Below are 19,615 nucleotides of genomic sequence, written 5' to 3'. Positions count from 1 at the left end.
GGTGATAGCTTTTGGATGGGGCATATTGGGTTTGTCAAACCAAATGTTTAGATCCCCAAGAATGCATAGATTGGAGTATAGTGTAATAAGGTTTGAGACTATGTCAAGAAAGGCATCTGGGAAAGTGGAGTTGTTAGGTGGAGGTCTGTAAAGGAGGAGAAAGTTACAGGTGGAAGTTGGAGTAGGGTGGCATCTGGTAAGGAGGGCTTCACAACCTTGTATGGAGATGTTGTCTGTTTTACTGAGGTTTATTGCCTGTTTGAATATAATAGCTAGTCCACCTCCTCTCTTGCCTATACGGTTTTGTGTGATGGTTTGATAGCCTGGAGGAAGGGCTTCGTGCAATACTGGTGCCATGTCATCTCCCAACCAGGTTTCCGTAATGAATAGTAAGTCAGGTTGTGTGTCTGTGAGCAGGTCGTAGATGTGGTGCTTGTTTTTTGAGAGTGATCGAGCATTTATGAGCTGGCAGTTTAGATAGGGTGTGTTAGTGGTAGTGTTGTTTTGTTTAGTAGAAGGGTAAGTAGTATAATGTGAGCTTGAAGCAGGAGTGTTGCTAGTTGTGTTGACTGTTTGAGGCTCACAATACTCTTGCTTTTCAACATAGTGTTCCTCTTCCAGCAGGTTAAGGAGGCATTTTGTTGGGTCTGTGTGTGTGGGTGGTGAACTTGGTGGCTGAGAGAGCCATGAGGAGTGTAGTGTTTTTTGTAGGGTAGTTTTATTATGAAACAAACAAGGGGATGCGAGGTTGCTATGAGTGGCATGTTTTTTATTATGTTTGCGTTTGTTTAGTGTGGAAGGAGTATGGGTTAGGGGTGGGGGAGGAGCATGTGGATCATGATGTAAGGCTCTAAATTGTGCAATGGGGGAGAGGCGACTGAATGAAGGTTGCTGGGATGGGGTGCTTGTGGTAGGTGTTTGTGAAGAGTGGGGGGGTAGGGGTGGAGATAGGGTGGAATTTGTATCCTGTGTGTAGTCTTGGGGGTGAGAGTGGGTATGATGAAGAGTGTAATGTAAGTTTGTGTTGCTTTGATGTGCTGATGTTTGTGGTTGGTATTGTTTTTGTGGAATAATGAGAGGGGTTATTGGTGTAGTTGTTTTTGGTGAGGGACTTGTATGCGAGTTAGTGCTGTTAAGTGGAATTTGAGTGTTAGATGGGGTGTTGATGTGTTTTGGAGATGAATGTATGAGGTGTATATGAGGTGATGGATGTGTGTCAGGGAGATAAGTATTAGTTGAGATTACTGGAAGAGGTAATATGTGTGGTGGAGTGAAATGTGGGAATTGTATGGTTGTGTGTAATTGGTGAGCAGAGGGGAAGAGTGTGTGTAGATGATGTGTTTGAAGGCAGGGTTTTGGCATTGTTATGAGTTCAGGCGGTCTGTGTGAAGCGAACAGCGGATAGTGTTTTTGGTTAGTATGTGTAGAGAGTGTGTATCATATTATCTCTGTAACACTTATTAAGTGAACCTAAAACTCACTGAAGGTGAAAACATTTTAAAATGACGGTTTTGTGTGTTACCGGTAGAGGATCGCCTGGAAACCCATCACCTTTTTTAATAAATGAAAAAAGCACATTTTATTTACTCAGTGACAGTGCGCAGGTGATTGCCATAAGAAGCATTTATGGATCATAAAACCCTTTAATATGCTCATTACTTTGACATGTTCTTTGAAAATAGACTAGCCTGGCAAATAAGAAAGGAAAATGAGATAATGTGCTTCCTTAGATGAAAGAATTTTGCACTCTTATTTTATGCCCGTCCACGTGTATTAGTGCGCAAGGTTACAGTTTCAACCCTCACTGTAAAATGGTCTCCCGAACCTCTGAAGGTTTCTTTCTTCACAACAACTGGCATTCTGCTGGCCGTGAACACTGACTCGCGTGCATTTATACTCACTGCTGTGACCGACTCGGTTAATCAGCTGGTGCCACATTATCAGACAATAATCCTTAGGGCTAGATTAAAGAGAAAATGATGGAGCGTGACTACACCAAATTTGGCAGCGTCGCATACCGCCATTTTCAAAATGCAGGGATGTGCCGTATTTTCTAGAATATGGTGCACACCTGTGTTTCTCCCTGCGCCGGAGCTAAATTTGCTGCTATGCAATGTAGGAAACACCTTCCTGCACAAAAACAATCTAAAATGACGATTTGCTCTTTCTATGTGTGCTGCAAAATGCAGCGCACATAGAAAGAACAAAAAACGAGGAGAAATGAAAGCATTTTCCCACGTTGCGCCATGCTAACGCCACCCCTGCGATAACTCGTAAATCTGAGGCAGCTTCAAAATGCAATGGGTGTTGCTGTGGCATGCTCAGAGTCCCACCCATTGCATGCCCCTTCCATGCAAAGTGCTGAGTGTGAAGGGGCCATATTTACCAGATGGCATTAGCCACAAAAAGTGGCGGAGCGTCACAAAAAGTGACGCTTCGGTGGCGCTAGGGTATCTTAAATATGCCCCTTAGTGTTCCTAAACTGAGCACATTTTAACAGGCTCATACGTATTCCAGAATTTTCCACGCAGTGAACTCCAAGGCGCAAGCACCACTCTGAAGTTTCTGCAGATCATAACAAAAAGAGTTCTAATGACCTGTGCAAACAACACTTTGATGCCTCCTCAATGATCATTTCCAAAACTATCTCCCTGTGATGCTATTGTGGCTAGTATGCAAAGGGGAACATCTGGAACAATGACTCCGGAACAATAACCTACGTTGTTAATGCAAGCGGAACCACGCTTGTGTGAACAACGGCTACCTTTTTCTCTGCCTTAACCACGCATGTGCTGAACAACGCACATGCGTGGTTAAGGCAGAGAAAAAGGGAGTAAGCATCGGGAGAGGACGCGGTCAGGTAAGTGGGGCTGGGGCACAGTTGGGGGGTAATTTTTAGGGGTGGTGCGAGGTCGGGGTAGTTTGTTTTTTAGGGGTGGGGTGGGGGGATTGGGATAGTTCTGGTCTTTAGGGGCGGGGGGATCAGGGCAGTTCTGTTTTTAGGGGTGGGGGTGGGGTGTCGAGGTAGTTTTGTTTTGGGGGTGAAGGGACGGGGTACTTTTGTTTTTGTGGGAGGGGGATCAGGGTGGTTTGGTTTTTGGGGAGCAGGGATCGGGGTAGTTTTTTTTTAGGGGCGGGGGTCAGGGTAGTTTGTTTTTTAGGGTTGGGGTAGTTTGTTTTTTGGGGGTGGGGGTTGGGGGATCAGGGTAGTTTTATTTTTGGGGTGGGGGTAGGGTGGGTCAGGGTAGTTAGTGTTTTTGGGGGTGGGGGTGGAGGGGATGGGGTAGTTAGGTTTTTGGGGGACCTGGGTTGTTTCATTTTTTGAGGGTGGGGGTCAGGGTAGTTAGTGTTTTTGGGGATGGGGGGTCAGGGTAGATTGGTTTTAGGGGGTGGGGAGTCGGGGTAGTTTGGTTTTTGGGGTTGGGAGTAGTTTGGTTTTTGGGAGTGGGGGGGTCAGGGTAGTTAGTGTTTTTGGGGGTGGGGTGGAGGGGTCAGGTAGTCGGGGTAGTTTGGTTTTTGGGAGTGGGGTGGAGGATCGGGGTAGTTTTGTTTTTAGGGGCGGGATGGAGGGTAGGTTGATTTTGGGGCAGGTGGAGGGGTCGGGGAAGGTTTTAGAGCTCAGGGTGGCTGCTGCCAAAACACGGGAGAAGTCGATGCATTCAGAAGATCGAGCAACAGAAACAAAAAGCCAATCACAGGGCAGGTTCGCAGATCCCAAGCAACCCATTAATGTATCTTTATGCCACACAGGAGGTGGATGGCAAGTATGGACCGTCTCTAAAACCGGAAGTATGTAGTTGTATTTAAGATGAAGCTTGTATTTCGGCTTCTGGACTAGAGGAGGCCACGTTATATCTCAGATTAATTTGGCTGACAGAGATTCTTGCAAATACATATGGAAATGTACACGAATCTGAAAAAATTTAAGATGCAGCTTCATCATCACAGACGGTTTTGGCTGGGGACACTTGAGTACATGTTTAATGGAGTAGCACAGCCAGTTTATATCTGTAAATCAAATTATGTAATTTTCTTTTCATTTAAATGTAAATTTATGAAGTGCTATAAACAATTCTTATTAAGATAAATGATTCTCTCTTGATCTTCTAATGTTTGAGGTCTTTTTTTATACCATGAGAAGCATACAAAAAGGCCCCAACATCTGGGAGAGAGGTAAGGTCCTAGACATATCTTGGTCTCTGCGGCCTTACACTGTGAACCTTTTAAAAGAGCTTAGATAGTTCAAAAACATCTGATACACTGATTCTTCAAGGACTTAAATGTGCAGCCGTGATGCTTTCAGTTTTAGAGTTCTTCATTGGTTGACATCAAAACAAATTAGAATTTAACGCCTGTTGCCCAAGTCACTACTATGTGTGAAATATGAGCCAAAATAGGTGTGTGAACATCTGTGGATTGGGAGCCAAAGGCAGCCATGGAAAAATGGTTCATTCCAGCCCCACATTGTACTGAGTTAGCTGATAATCCTTTGATGCACCCAGTACTAAAACCGGAAACCCCACCAGTCTCATGCTCAGACCCTCCAGGACTTTACCTAAGTCCCATTTGGCCGGTTCAGTACTTTGTCTAAATTATTTATCTACTGTGCAGGTCCTAGGGTACACACATTAAAAATAGATTCTTAACTCTTAAATTGTCCCTTACCTACTTCAGAAGTGTGTAAGGTCAATACGACTGAGATCACTTGAATGCGGCAAATACTGGAGCTTGATTATTTTCACATATTTCGTATTCACTTTCATCTCTGTGTAGGACTTACTATCACTTTCCTGCTACCTAAACTATCTGCCAGATTTGTACAAGGCTTGTAGGTGCTCTGAAGTGATTTCGCGTTGTGCTCTATACCCATGTACCTGGGTGAGGCAGGGATGGGAAAGGACCAATCCAAGTATGTTCCCCACCTTGTCCCACTCCATTGCAAGTATTATTCTTCTATGGACCTGGAGCTGCATCTTGCTGAGTGCATTGCATATGGTTGAGTCAGGTCCTGCTGTCTCAGCACACAGCAGATAAAGTCCTTGTACTAATGTGCCTTTTTAGCAAACAAACAAGAGACATATCTATCAAAAAGACACTACCTGTCATTCCAGGTTCTTAAAATACATTCAATGGGACTGTGTTACTCTGTCCATGCAACCCCCGCCTCACAATGCGTATCAATGGCCTATTAAACACTCTGGGTCTGTTCTTCCCGCTTAGAGAACCATACCCCTGTCCGTGGGTGAAAATGCTCTACTCATGAGCTCCCACCACAGCACAATCCAATTAGTCACATAATACACACGTTATTTATTGCTCATGGGGGGGGGGGGGAGTCTGTATCTCCTTGTTGAAATCTATTTTAAGGAACCATTTGCATGTATGGTCAACAAAATACATGCAGCGACCACACAGTGTTGTGTGGCTTCATACCTGGTGTATTTTGAAACAACTTTGACTCAAACTTTCAAACACCTTCGATAGAGGAACTGAAAACAATTTAGGGGACTGGAAATTACTAAGTGCTTGATTTACAGTCTGGTTATTCCATCAGGGCAACCAAGTATTTTTCTAAGTCGCCTTGATGGTGTAACCTCACTCCAAATGGAGAGATATTCCTTGCCCCAGCAGGCATCCCTTACAATGGCAAGATCCGCGGTCATGCTAGAAAGTGTGCCATACCGCTTTTTCAACATGAGGGGGGCCAAATACCTCACTTTCAATTTCTTTTTTTTATTTCCAAAAAGAAAATCCCAATGAGGTATTTACTTTTTTTTAAATAAAAAATATGATCCCCTCAATATGGGAGTTTTTTCCTATGGCGTGGGTGGGGGGGTCAGTGAAATGTTTTTACTTTCATTTACTGCCACATTTTGGATGACGGTAAGCAAAAGTGAATATTTGCCATTTGTTCTCCCACTCCAAATAAGGTGAGTAGACAAATGGCAATGGATGGAGCAGTTTCCGCTGCGGAAATACTGGACGTTCGCCCAACTCTAAAATAAGGACCGAAATTTTGAATCCCTCACTGAGAACCTTATTATGGGTTCATTTCTTGGCTTCATTAAAATACCCTGTGCTTGTGGGCGCACAGCTATATCTTGTTCCACGCCCACAAAGGTCAAAGGTCAGTCAATTTTGCGATGTACCATCTCAGAATCATTCATATATTCTTTATCTACAGTACTCCTAATCTTATTATTGTGCTTAAAGCGCTGTTTTAGGTTGGCACAAACTGTTGTAAAAACTTCATAGCTCCCTCGACACCACGAAAGTGTTGTACACAGTCAAAATGGCACACATCTGGTAAGAAACCTGAATCTCATATCATGACTGCAAAAATGAAGATGTTATAACCAGCCAACTTAGATCAATGTTTCCCAAGGTTTGTAGGTATTGGCTTGAAAAATAGTGGGTCATATTATCGAGAGTCACAGAATATAGTTTGATATATTATTTGCCATATGATTCTTTTTCTGTTTTTTTAGTTGACATCTATTGTTGCAGGGTTGGTTTTCTTATTTTTGGTTGCTTTTGGTTAGCCACCTAATTTTATTTCGAAAACCTCAATCTATTCCATATGCTGGTCAACACAGTGAGCAGACACACTTGAGTCCAATCCTCCAAGTGGACAGCCACGGCTTAAGTGCAGAAATTGCATAATAGGGTGGGAATCTGGAGACCATTCAGTCTGGCAGCTTTCATGAAACAACTGTAGAGGAAATTCGGATTAAATAGCTTCCCACAGGGATTGTGCCAAACTTTCAGGTTCGCAATTTTTTGTTAGCACCACTGAAATCATTCTGAAGGTCACAATGTCACAAGTGAGTCATGTGATATGTACAACAGTATAGTACTGATTACTACAAATGTTGTGGGAATTTCACTATGACAATGAGAAGCTAAGGATGCGATATCAGAACACTGCCTTAAAGTCTGAAAGTTGTCTTGTTAACATAATATTTCACTATTTAATTTCAATAAGAATACCTATATGCAGCCACCAGGATTTTGAACATAAATGTTCTAGATAAAAATAACAAGAAACATTGGAACGTATGGTTGTTTCTCTCTGGCAGAGTGATTTGCTCAGTATGCTCCTATATCCTGCCTGATGAAAGATTCGGACAGATACAAACAGCGTCATTGCCACTTAAGAGAACAAAACATGATAAATGTGCTTTACTATTGGTATTGAGTAACAAACCAGATGACCACTTGCAGTGGGAGATTAAACTTGCATCCTTTGGGTCACCCAATTCACGGCTACAACAGTAGATGGCAAGTGGTGATGGAACAGGCTGGATAAAAACGAATAGCAAAACGTGAAAGATGGCTCTACGACTATTGTGACCAACTATAAGGTCATCCCAAAAATGTTTTGATTGGATTCAACATTTAAATCTGCATGACTTGGTGAGGTGGTGCAAGGAAAGTGCTAGTTAGTAACTGAGCTGTAGAACTGGTGTCCACGCAATGCAACTGCTCGATCTGAGGTGATGTCATGTGGTAATGATGCGTATAAAATACTGACTAAAAAAACTTATGACAATTTAATTTTGAGCGTTTATGTATATAATCATTGACAATTTTGTAAAAGAATACAAATGGTTTGCTTACCTGGGACATTTTGAATTGATCAACGAGAAGGGTTTATGGAACACAGGAAAAGCAATATTAAACAACTATGGCACAGACAATAGGTCTTGTCTTTTGGACCTATTGTCTTTGGCGATGGTTTTAGCCATGATGCAAGACTTTGTTAATTTTTTTTGCCTCTTTGGGGAATATACTTATCTCTTTGGAGAAACCTCTTCACCTACACAACCATAAAATGTCAGACTGTTCCTACCAAATTTCCTCCCAGGAAACACACTTAACACAATTTTCCTAGGTTAGGCTGTCTGCTCTGTACCCTAGCTCCCAGGTGGCGAGCCCAGGTTTAAATTATTGAAACTGTATTGTAAGGGAATTCATATCTGTGAGGACCAGCCCATGGTTAAGTGCCTAAAATCAGATTAGAAGAGTTACTTAAGAGAATTTGGGTATAAGCGGGATGCCTTAGACCAAATGAATAAAAGGCTTTAAAACTTAGCCTTTTTTCATACATAGAGACTCATTGCGCCGGAGACTGTTCGAAACAGATGGCAGACCTTAATAAATGAAGAACCACATGAAGGTGAGAGACAAAAACACAGCTGAGAGACAGTCTCACCTAATGACGTTAGTGTTCTACATCGGCACCACAATGGACTATCCAGTCCCACTTCGATAACAATCAAATACTGTTTTAGAAGTAAACAGAAATAATGGCCTGCTACATAAACCTCTGAATTTAAAAGTTGATTAGCTATTGCGGGACTACTTCTGCTTTTGGAGCATGTATCCAGCCTTAAAACATCATAAAGATTACCTGATGTACTTGTGGAAATCTACACCAGATCCCCCAAAGTATTCAAATGCATAACCGGTAATCATACAAAATTTCTTTCAGGTGAAAAGCCTACATGTGTGCATTTAATCCAACTGTGCATTTGCACATTTATTTTTTTGCCTCTTTGGGGAATATACTTTTCTCATTGGAGAAACCTCTTCACCTACACAACCATAAAATGTCAGACTGTTCCTACCAAATTCCCACCCAGGAAACACACTTATCCTGTCTTTGACAGGAGCACAATGTCTGTGTTTAAAGGGCATGAAATTACCTGCAAGGGTGTATGGATACTCACATACTTTAAATTTGGTGGTCAACTACCTTTTAAAGCACTCACAGTCCTGGACATCCACATATCTGCGGCCATATCTAAAATTGTGTGACTATAAAAATTGAGGCAAAATTTCAATGTTTGGAAATGCACTCTAAAGTGAAAAAATTATAATTCTGTAAATCGAGATTAGGAATTTACTCTTGCAAATAAATGTCTTCTATTGTACAACAGTTTTGATCCTGCAGTACCAAATGTTCTGAGATTAAGGCAAAGTCTCAGGGCCTGATTCATGAAGGTAAAATGACACTTTTTGTAAATTTACTACTTTTTGGTATTCACAAACTACGTGTGGAGTTTTAAGACTCTGCACTCCCTATATATTTATGTATGTATGCCCAGTTATCAGCACTTGGAGACTCCACAGTCAGGGCACACATAAGTATAGAGAGTGCAGAGTCGCAAAACTCAACACGTAGTTTGGGAATACCAATAGCAGTAAATATACACAAAAGTGATAACATACACAAAAGTTTAAGTTTACCTTTGTGAATCAGGCCCTTAAACTAGAAGCATTGAAAAAGGCAAGGCATATTAAAAGAGAGAATAACATTGAAGCAGGCCCACCAGACTAAAGAAACGATAGTCTCAAAACTCACAGCAGAGCGCCTGATCAGATCTGATCCCCCTTTAATCAGGAATCCACAGGTGAAGGAGGATTATGGCTTATCCCCGAGGAAATTATAATAACTAAACCCCGAGCAAAACCCTATTGAATGACACGAAAAATTAAGATGAAAACAGAAGATGCGACCTTTTACAATAAAGGCAAACTGATTCTCGCAGGGATTCCACATAGAAGTATAAAACACCATTCAAAATACAATGAATGGAAAAAGCAATCACAATAAGCGCTGGTAAAACATAATGAAACCGAAAAGAAACGCTGGCAAGGAAGGAAGTGTTAAATGTTTGTTTCTTAAACGATGCAATCTGGAATCTCAAAATATAAAAGAGTCCAATACATTTTTCAATTTAGGTTGCAAAATAGTGGCAATAATATAAACCCAATCTCCAGATGTTCAAAAGCATATAGCTTAAATTCACAGTCGACCAAATGAAATCAGCCCCAGAACTATTACTAAGAAAAACAAACACTAAAATCATAACAATCAAATCACATAATATTCTTTACATTCAAGCCAGATAAACATGAATGCCACACAACATTAGACAAGTAATAAGACTGTACGCGTCATTACAACTAGTCCACTATTTGTGCACCGAACTGAGGCCCTGGTATTCACTTCTTTGAATATTCCCCATTCTGCGTTTTGCACCTCGGAAATGGGATGGCCAAGCCGTTTAGCACTTCCACCCCTCCATCCCAAGATGCAAAACAAACTCAGAATACTAAGTGCACAAATTCTGACGATAGGCTTTAGCTGGTGGAATATGTGCAGAGAAAAAGTGCTGTATGCCCACATAATTTACAATCTCAGTTCAGGTGCAAATTACAATTTGCACCGAAATAGGGCCTGCTATGGGCTGCAAAATGAGGGGCTTACAAGCTACACACACAAATGAAATCAGATGGCTCCTAAATATGTTCCTTTCATATGCCTCACTAAATAACAAAAAAATAAATGAGATAAGATGGATAGTTACATCATGTGCACGGATTTGTAGGTTCATTCAATCGGAATGATTATATTTAGAAATACTGAGTAAAACGAGAAATTAGTGTTTAAAATCACTCAGAATTAATTTTATAGCTGTTCCATGTCAGGCAAGGGAAGGAAATTGCATATTTTGGCATGCCAGTAACTGGAGGAAAATGTTAATGTGCAATTCAGAATAAATTAAAATGATTTGAGGTGGGATTAAACTGTAATTAAAACTTCGAACCTGCCTTCAAAACATTCATAATTAAACGCTGAGGGTTATTGATCTGGGTATTAAGTATCTGACACAGTCTACTGGGAGATGGTGGTGGCAAGGACTGGACTGCAGATAGGACTGACAGTTTTGTAATCTCAGCCACATATTGCAAGAGGCAAGCATAGCAAGCAAGTCTGAACTCTCAAAGATGCCCAACGACACTAGTCTTCTACAGAAGCAGAAATGCCCCTGCCAGGTCAGCCTACAGGGAAATCTCCTGTGTTCCCTGTTCCTAGTCTGGATCCTAATTTAAATTCAGATGTTAATGTAAAAAGTGAGTATTCTGGGTTCTCAGATGAGACATGGCATTAATCTTCATAGGTGATTTTGGGATTAGGGATGCCTTGGTTTGCAGCACAGAAATATGTTGGTTCAAGTAGCCATTTTAGGGCAAATGGAATTGTTCTGGATGAATTCACTGAGTGCTCAATATGTTCACGGAAAGATTTGAGTCGCTCCATCAAACCAAGAGATTTGACTTCTTTAGCAATATCTATTTTGAGATCCTTTAGCCAATTTATGTTCACTTTTTGTTGTTGTTCAAGGGCAATGAGAATGAACTAAGGGGCATATTTAAGAGCCGCTAGCGCCTCCTTGAGCCTCATTAGCGTAATTTTTTTTTTTTTAACGTTAGCGTGCCCAACAAGACCAAAATCACCACGGCATATTTACAAAGTGGTGCAATGCATGCATTGCGCCACTTTTTAACCCCTTGCGCTACATTATGCCTGAGCCAGGCATAACGTATGCAAAGGGGCATTCCCTCATTGGGGGGGGCAAAACAATGATGCAAAGAAACCTAAAAGATTTATTTGCATCATTTTTTTCTGCACTTTTTAATGCCTGCTCAGAGCAGGCGTTAAAAGGAGGCACACCATTGATTACAATGGGCCTCAATGGGCTTGCAGGATTAGCGTCAACATTTTTTATGCTAATCCTGCAAAGCGCCTGACTAGCGTAAAATAATTCTGATGCTTGTCCCCTAACTACCGCCATGGTGTGCCGTGTTTTAAATATGGCGCACACATGGTGGCGTTAGGTGGCGCGCTAAGGGGTGCAAGAACCGTGGCGCAGCACCAATTGCAGCGCCACTTTTCATAAATATGCCCCTCAGTCTATTCTAGGTTTAGTGAGAAGACATTTGAAGGACACCAATTTTTGATGGTTTGTTAGAACATTTACGGGTGACAAGGTTGGTGAAGGAAGCAATATTAATATTGATGCCATCGGCATATTGTTGAACGGACACGTCTGGCTCTTTCACCATAATTCTCAGTGGCTCCATCAATAAAAAGAACAATGTGAGGTTACGTGTGAGCCTAAAATGGACCCCCTTCAGAACTCTACTTGACTGCGTTAGGGTCATGACAGGAATCACCCAGTCTCAGAAGCTGTTTGCGATTGCTTTGTTAAGAGAACCAACTCAAAACTGCAAACCCATATGTGCCTCATAGAGGTCCAAAAGACTCTGATAATCAATAGTGTCAAAGGTCACTGAGAGATCAAGAACAAGAAGGCATGCCTTGTAGTGGTCCAATGTGTGGTGAATGTTGTGAAGAATTGTGATGGTAGGAGATTGACAGGTGGCTAGCAGGCTTTCATTTTATATAAACATTGAGAGTTGAGTGGTTTCATATAGTTCATTGATTTTCCCAAACCATGGGAGATGTGTTACCAGTTTGTAGGGTAAAAAGGTTTGGATCAGCAGGTGTTTTTTTTAAATAATGCGGAGGTCTGATTAGTACTTAAAAATCTAAATCATGATGGCCTTTAAATACTTTCAACCTCATGAGATCCCCCTTTCCACTGCATAACCTAATGTTAATCAACCAATGTTGCACTCTGATGTGGATGGGGGAATTTCCTCTTCACATTTCAATTTCTCCAACTCAGATCTGAACTTGAAAGTGGATCACCCTTGTTCTATCAAATACATTCCCTGTGAATTTAATCTTATGCCACCTTGCTTTCTGCATTCAGCGATGACAATATTAATGAGAAAAACTAATTCACTGAATTTCTCCCTTGACTATCACAATTTTACTTTAACAGTAACAGATAACAAGTACCACTCAGAGTCTCTTCCCCTCCCCAACCACTTTAATAAACCTCTTTGATCAATGCACATAAGCCACTGTAATTACATAATTACAACACTTACTCTCTTGAGCCTAGAAATTATATTTTTCTATACAAAAACCTATTGGCCTGGAATTGTCTCTGAGTGTGTGTTCCTCATTTATTGCTTGTGTGTGTACAACACACGAAGGCGCGCCAAAGGCAAGCCCGTCTGCGCCCGTCCACGCCAGACCGTGCCAAGAGCCAAGAGACTATGACTAAATTTCTACTGAGAAGGTACTGACTACCTACACTAAGGACATACTTTTCTCGCTGAACAATAAATCTTTTAATAGTTGCACGCAAAAGCTAGATCCTTGCGCTAAAAGGTATAGATGCCTTGCTTGTGCCTGGTCCACCCAACTAGGAACGGATCTCCAAAAATATAGGGAATTTGACAATTCTTCGATTTTGCTAGTTAATTCTCGATCGCTGGGGGCCCATATAATGGATATCCACCTTTTGGTGGAACAAGAAAAACCCCTGGCTTTGTTTCTTACCGAAACTTGGCTGGATGATAGTTCTGGCCCAGACATTGTTATGACTCTTCCTACTAGATATAAAGTTAGCAGAATTGACAGACCGACCCGAGGCGGTGGTATTGCAGTTGTTTATAGAGATACATGTAGAATAACTACAGCCCCCACACTAATTAAAGGAGGTGAGAGTATGTCATTTTCTATCAGTGTAAATCCCCACTATACAATCTCTGGTGGCCTGGTCTATCGACCACCGGGTCCCATAGGAGACTTTATGACATCACTGGCAGAAATCACCTCACAACTGGTTTGCACTAAATCCAACTTTTTACTGTTGGGAGATTTTAACTTACATGCAGAATTGGAAGATAAAGTCTCGACCAAGATGATAATGGCAGACATGAAGGCTTGTGATCTAGTGCAATTAGTGAAGGGCCCTACGCATAACAGAGGCCACACTCTTGACTTGGTATTCACCAATATGCGAGATCTAGAATTCATTTCAGCACGTCCGCTAGCCTGGTCAGATCACTTTTTGGTAGAGCTAGAACTAACCATCTCTCGACACAAATCCTCGATTATCAATCACCCACCTTATAGAAGGAAATGGCATAAACTGAAGTCCACAGAGTTCATTAATTCACTGGAGAAGAAGAAACCAGGAAATCGAGATTCAAATAATATAACTGTTCTCACTCGCTCCCTAAACAAGTGGATAGAGGATAGTTTGGAGGAAATTATACCTCTCTCGATCACAAAAAAATTGCCTCGAAAGAAATCAGCTCCTTGGTTTACCACAAACTTACTTGAGATGAAAAGAGAAAGCAGGAAGCAAGAAAGAAAATGGAGATATACTCTAGATGACTCATTGAAAAAAGAATATAAGAATATGATCCGAGCATATCATTTAGAAATTAAAAAGGTTCAGGCAACCTACTACTCCAGCAAAATTGAAGCTGCAGCTAACTCTCCTAAGGAAATCTTTAATGCCTTAAAAGACCTTATTCATCCTAAGGAGGAGCCAGGAAACATAGAGTCCCCGCAGCAACATGTGGAGGATCTCGCAAGCTTTTTTCTAAATAAAATTCAGGACATCTATGTCTCTTTTCCTGACACCCAGATGGTAGATCAGGTGGTGGCCAATCTGGAGGTCAGGAAGGAAATCGTTTTAACAAATTTCGCCCCGATTGGTCTGGACACAGTGACTAGACTACTGAGCCTAACCAAATCGGGCTCTCCACTCGATCCTGCTCCCCCACAGACTCTCTGTCTGGGAATTCCAGTGTTGGGCCCAGTAATCACAAATCTTATTAATACTTCGCTAGTTTCGGGCACTGTACCCGACTCTTGGAAAGTGGCGATTGTTAAGCCTCTCCTGAAAAAAACTAATCTGGACTCTAAAATATTGTCCAATTATAGACCAATTTCCTTGCTACCTATAATGGCCAAAATAACAGAAAAGTTCATACACACTCAGTTATCTACTTTTCTGGAAGAAAAAAAGCTTCTACATCCCACCCAGATGGGTTTTAGACCACGGCATGGGACGGAAACCGCTTTGGTTGCGATCACAGAAGAAGCGAAAAAGAGGATGGACAAAGGAATGGAAACCGCCATCATCTTATTAGATCTGAGTGCAGCGTTTGACACTGTTGATCTGAATATTCTTAAAGACAGATTACAAGGATGTAGCATCTCGGGAGTCGCACTGGAGTGGATTCTTTCGTTCATTTATGGAAGATCCTTTCAGGTCCTAGATAGATCTTGTACTTCCAGACGTATCCTTAGCAACTGTGGAGTTCCACAGGGGTCTGCTTTGAGTCCACTACTTTTTAATGTCTATATGCGTCCTCTAGCAGAAATCATCGAATCATTTGGACTGAAGTTGGTGTCTTACGCAGATGACACTCAACTGATTGTCTCCCTTTCTAATGATCATCCAGACACGGGGACAGCTTTGGGTCCATGTCTGAAAGCAGTTGCTACATGGATGTCAGGAAGTAAATTAAAACTTAATGATGATAAGACAGAAGTCATGTTCTTTGGGCTACCAAAAGCATCCACCACCAGTCCAAGCACTTCAATTGGAGCACTCACTCTCCCGCCCCCTAAATGTCTCATTAAAAGTCTTGGGGTGTGGTTAGATCCTCAACTTTCAATGTTACAACATGCCAACAGAATAGCTGGAACCTCCTTTGCTCTACTTAGAACCTTGAGGAAGGTTCTAATAATACTTCCATTACTTGCCAGGAGACTGGTTATCCAGGCATTGATTGGCTCCCGTCTGGATTATGGCAATGCGTTGTTTGTGGGAGCCCCAAGATATGTGATCCAGAGGCTGCAGAGGGTACAAAATGCAGCCGCTCGTCTACTTTTAAACACTCCTAAACTTCACTATATACGGGTCGCAATCTCATCCCTACACTGGCTTCCAGTGGAAAAAAGAATCCAGTTTAAGGCTCTATGTCACTTTCATAGATCCATATTCAACCAGGGCCCGGAAATGCTAAAAACCCTGGCATCTATCTACAGCCCGGCCAGACCTCTGAGATCCTCCTCTGCTATGCTGGCCACAGTTCCGACAGTAAAAAAAGCGAGATGGGGAGGAAGATCCTTATCCTATCAAGGGGCCATCCTTTGGAATGGTCTTCCTGTTAATATCAGATCGACATCACAAGAGACTCTGTTCAGGAAGGCCTTGAAAACCTGGCTATTTAAAGCTTAATCTCCATACGATATTTAGATGGTGACACCACCTGTTTGCAGCTAAAGAGCTACGAGGCCTCCGGGCAGTTTTAAACGCTATATAAGCACTGATAACATAACATAACATAACATAACATAACAAAATGGTATTTGCTTTTGCCAACATTTTTAATTATGGCTTAGCAGAAAAACATTAGATTGACAACTTTGTCTTGTTTAATTCCACATATCCACAGCACTAGCCAGTAGAACGCATTATTCTGTTCTAAATTCTTAATATTCTATATTTATTTGAATGCTTTTCCTTGATTATTTTCTTACCTTTACAGTTAATCGCCCTTTCATAGTGTTAATCACACCTCGTTTTCTCTACTACTTCTTTTAGTAAGAAATCCATCACAGCTCAGTACGTGCCCTTATCAGCCACCACTTTTATGAAGGCAAAAACAAATTGTATCTCCCCTACCATGCACCTAGTTCAAAATCAAATCACTGGCTAATTCTGTGTCTTTGATGCCTGAGTGTCTTGTCACCGTCTGGGGGTGCATTACATTACTTGGCCACAATGGATGTGTGAGCCAGCTTTCTGCGCCTGAGGGTACTTTGGTATTACACAATGACAGCAGATGCTTGTGCGGCCCCTTCTGTAATACATGTCTTGCCAGGTGTCACAGTGCCCTTTCCTCGGGATCTGCACGCCGCCGAGCAAATGGCCCACCTACCGGTGTCACCAACTCAAAAAGTTATTAGAACACTGAGTACTGATGAAGCCAAGCGGGGGGAAGGGAAATTAGGATAGGGAACTGCAGGGAAAGAGATCTGAAAAGGAAAATGGTTAAAACAGATATGTATTACTCATTTATAACAGCATTAACGTGTAATCATACTCTTAGACAAGGGCATCTCCAAAGAGTCGAGACCCTTAAGAACTGGGCATGGCCCTTCTTTGAATCACAAAGCAAGAACATTAACTCACAATTATACCTATGGACAAAGGCGTCCCTGCAATAGCAAGTTGAGACCCTTATGGATAGGGCGTGGCCCTTCTTTGAATCATAAAGTAAGAACATTAACTCACAGTTATACATATGGACAAAGGCGTCCCTGCAATAACAAGTTGAGACCCTTATGGCTAGGGCGCTGGGCCTTCTTTGAATCACGAGGCAAGAACATGAACTCACAATTATACCTATGGACAAAGGTGTCCCTACAATAGCAAGTTGAGACCCTTATGGATAGGGCGTGGCCCTTCTTTGAATCATAAAGCAAGAACATTAACTCACAATTATACCTATGGACAAAGGCGTCCCTGCAATAGCAAGTTGAGACCCTTATGGATAGGGTGTGGCTCTTCTTTGAATCATAAAGTAAGAACATTAACTCACAATTATACCTATGGACAAAGGCGTCCCTGCAATAGCAAGTTGAGACCCTTATGAATAGGGCGTGGCCCTTCTTTGAATCATGAGGCAAGAATATGAACTCACAATATACCTATGGACAAAGGCGTCCCTGCAATAGCAAGTTGAGACCCTTATGGATAGGGCGTGGTCCTTCTTTGAATTATGAGACAAGAACATTAACTCACAACATATCTATGGACAAAGGCGTCTCTGCAATAGCAAGTTGAGACCCTTACGGATAGGGCGTGGCCCTTCTTTGAATCATAAAGTAAGAAAGTTAACTCACAGTTATACCTATGGACAAAGGCGTCCCTGCAATAGCGAGTTGAGACCCTTATGGATAGGGCGTGGCCCTTCTTTGAATCATGAGGCAAGAATATTAACTCACAATATACCTATGGACAAAGGTGTCTCTGCAATAGCAAGTTGAGACCCTTATGGATAGGGCGTGGTCCTTCTTTGAATTATGAGACAAGAACATTAAATCACAACATATCTATGGACAAAGGCGTCTCTGCAATAGCAAGTTGAGACCCTTATGGATAGGGTGTGGCTCTTCTTTGAATCATAAAGTAAGAAAGTTAACTCACAGTTATACCTATGGACAAAGGCGTCCCTGCAATAGCAAGTTGAGACCCTTATGGATAGGGCGTGGCCCTTCTTTGAATCATGAGGCAAGAATATTAACTCACAATATACCTATGGACAAAGGCGTCCCTGCAATAGCAAGTTGAGACCCTTATGGATAGGGCGTGGTCCTTCTTTGAATTATGAGACAAGAACATTAACTCACAACATATCTATGGACAAAGGCGTCTCTGCAATAGCAAGTTGAGACCCTTACGGATAGGGCGTGGCCCTTCTTTGAATCATGGAACAAGAACAATTGGTAAAATCATGATACCTCAGGATGGCACGAGCTTTAGGCAAAACTAGGCGTGGCCCTTCTCTGAATCATAGAACAAGAACAATTGGTAAAATCATGATACCTCAGAATGGCATGAGCTTTAGGCAAAACTGGGCGTGCCCCTTCTCTGAATCATGGAACAAGAACAATGATCGAGCAACAATTATACTTTTCATCCCAAGAACATCAAGCATCTGCATTGGGGTTTCAACAAGGCTTAAACATGTATTTCACATATCACACTTCCAAAAGAAATGAACTACAGCTTGCTTTCTATTCGTGAATAAAGCGCCTTCAGTTTGGTAACTGAAAACGCTTTTCACTTCAAGGCCTTAAGCGCTGTCCTCCTCGTGTTTGAAACACTTTCTCTAATCCCAGAAATGCTTTGACATTCATGCTTTGAAGCACTTTGCTTTCCGTGTTTGAAATGCTCTCTCTTAATGCCTAAAATGCTTTGGCCTTCGTGCTATGAAGCACTTTGCTTTCTGTATTTGAAACGCTCTCTCTTAATGTCTGAAAAGGTTTTGGCCTTTGTGCTTTGAACCGCTTTGCTTCCCATGTTTGAAACGCTTTCTCTTAATGTCTGAAATGCTTTGGCCTTCGTGCTTTGAAGCGCTTTGCTTTCCGTGTGTGAAAAGCTTTCTCTTAATGCCTGAAATGCTTTGGACTTCGTGCTTTGAAGCGCTTTTCTTTTTGTGCTAAGGGGGCGCGTTACTCATGTGGTTTCGAAGCGCTTTGATTGTCCTGCCAAGGGCGCTCCACTCGTGTGGACCGAAGACGCCTTGCTTATTGTGCTAAAGGGGTGCTTTACCTTTGGAAGTAACAACCCCCTTCAAGATTTGGCTCATCAAGACCTTACCGCTACGAATATGACCTACTCTAATCTAAATTCACCATGGAACAAGGATGCTCTGGTTTGCTGCCACTCTGCCATTCAGGAATCTGCTTTTCCTCAGAGGAAAGACCTGACTGCATCGAGGTCTTTAAAATAGTGAGCAATGTGCTTGGGTGTGGCTGGGCTTTATAGGGCTGCCACACCCCAAGATGGCCGCTGCCTCTAGAAACATGGGAATTGTAGTCCCTTCATAGAATATCACTGATAAGTTCATCTTGTCCACCAATGTCCTGACCCTGCAGCTACATGAGCTTTATCACAGGGCAAGCGATGCTTATGACCACTTCTAGAACAAGAAGGGATCACAAGAGGTGCGCATGAAGTGCCGCAAATACGCGCAGCGGAGTTTTCGGCGGGACATGGACAGCGCACAGCCTTATTCCTGACAACAGGTCTACATGTGCACCAGCATGAACTCAAGGGCTGTTCAAGAGGCGTTTCCCTCTTTGCATGTGGGC

The 19,615-nt window shown here is 42.0% G+C and overlaps 1 protein-coding gene across 2 annotated transcripts in view; it reads right to left on the bottom strand.

The window, feature by feature from the left end:
- The window catches only part of PKIB (cAMP-dependent protein kinase inhibitor beta), a 467,775-nt gene that overhangs the window by 361,901 nt on the left and 86,259 nt on the right, over positions 1-19,615 (bottom strand). The window lies entirely within an intron of this gene.

The sequence above is a fragment of the Pleurodeles waltl genome, chromosome 5 (genome assembly GCF_031143425.1).
Source record: "Pleurodeles waltl isolate 20211129_DDA chromosome 5, aPleWal1.hap1.20221129, whole genome shotgun sequence".
Classification (NCBI taxonomy): domain Eukaryota; kingdom Metazoa; phylum Chordata; class Amphibia; order Caudata; family Salamandridae; genus Pleurodeles; species Pleurodeles waltl.
This window is presented reverse-complemented; position numbering and strand designations above follow the sequence as displayed.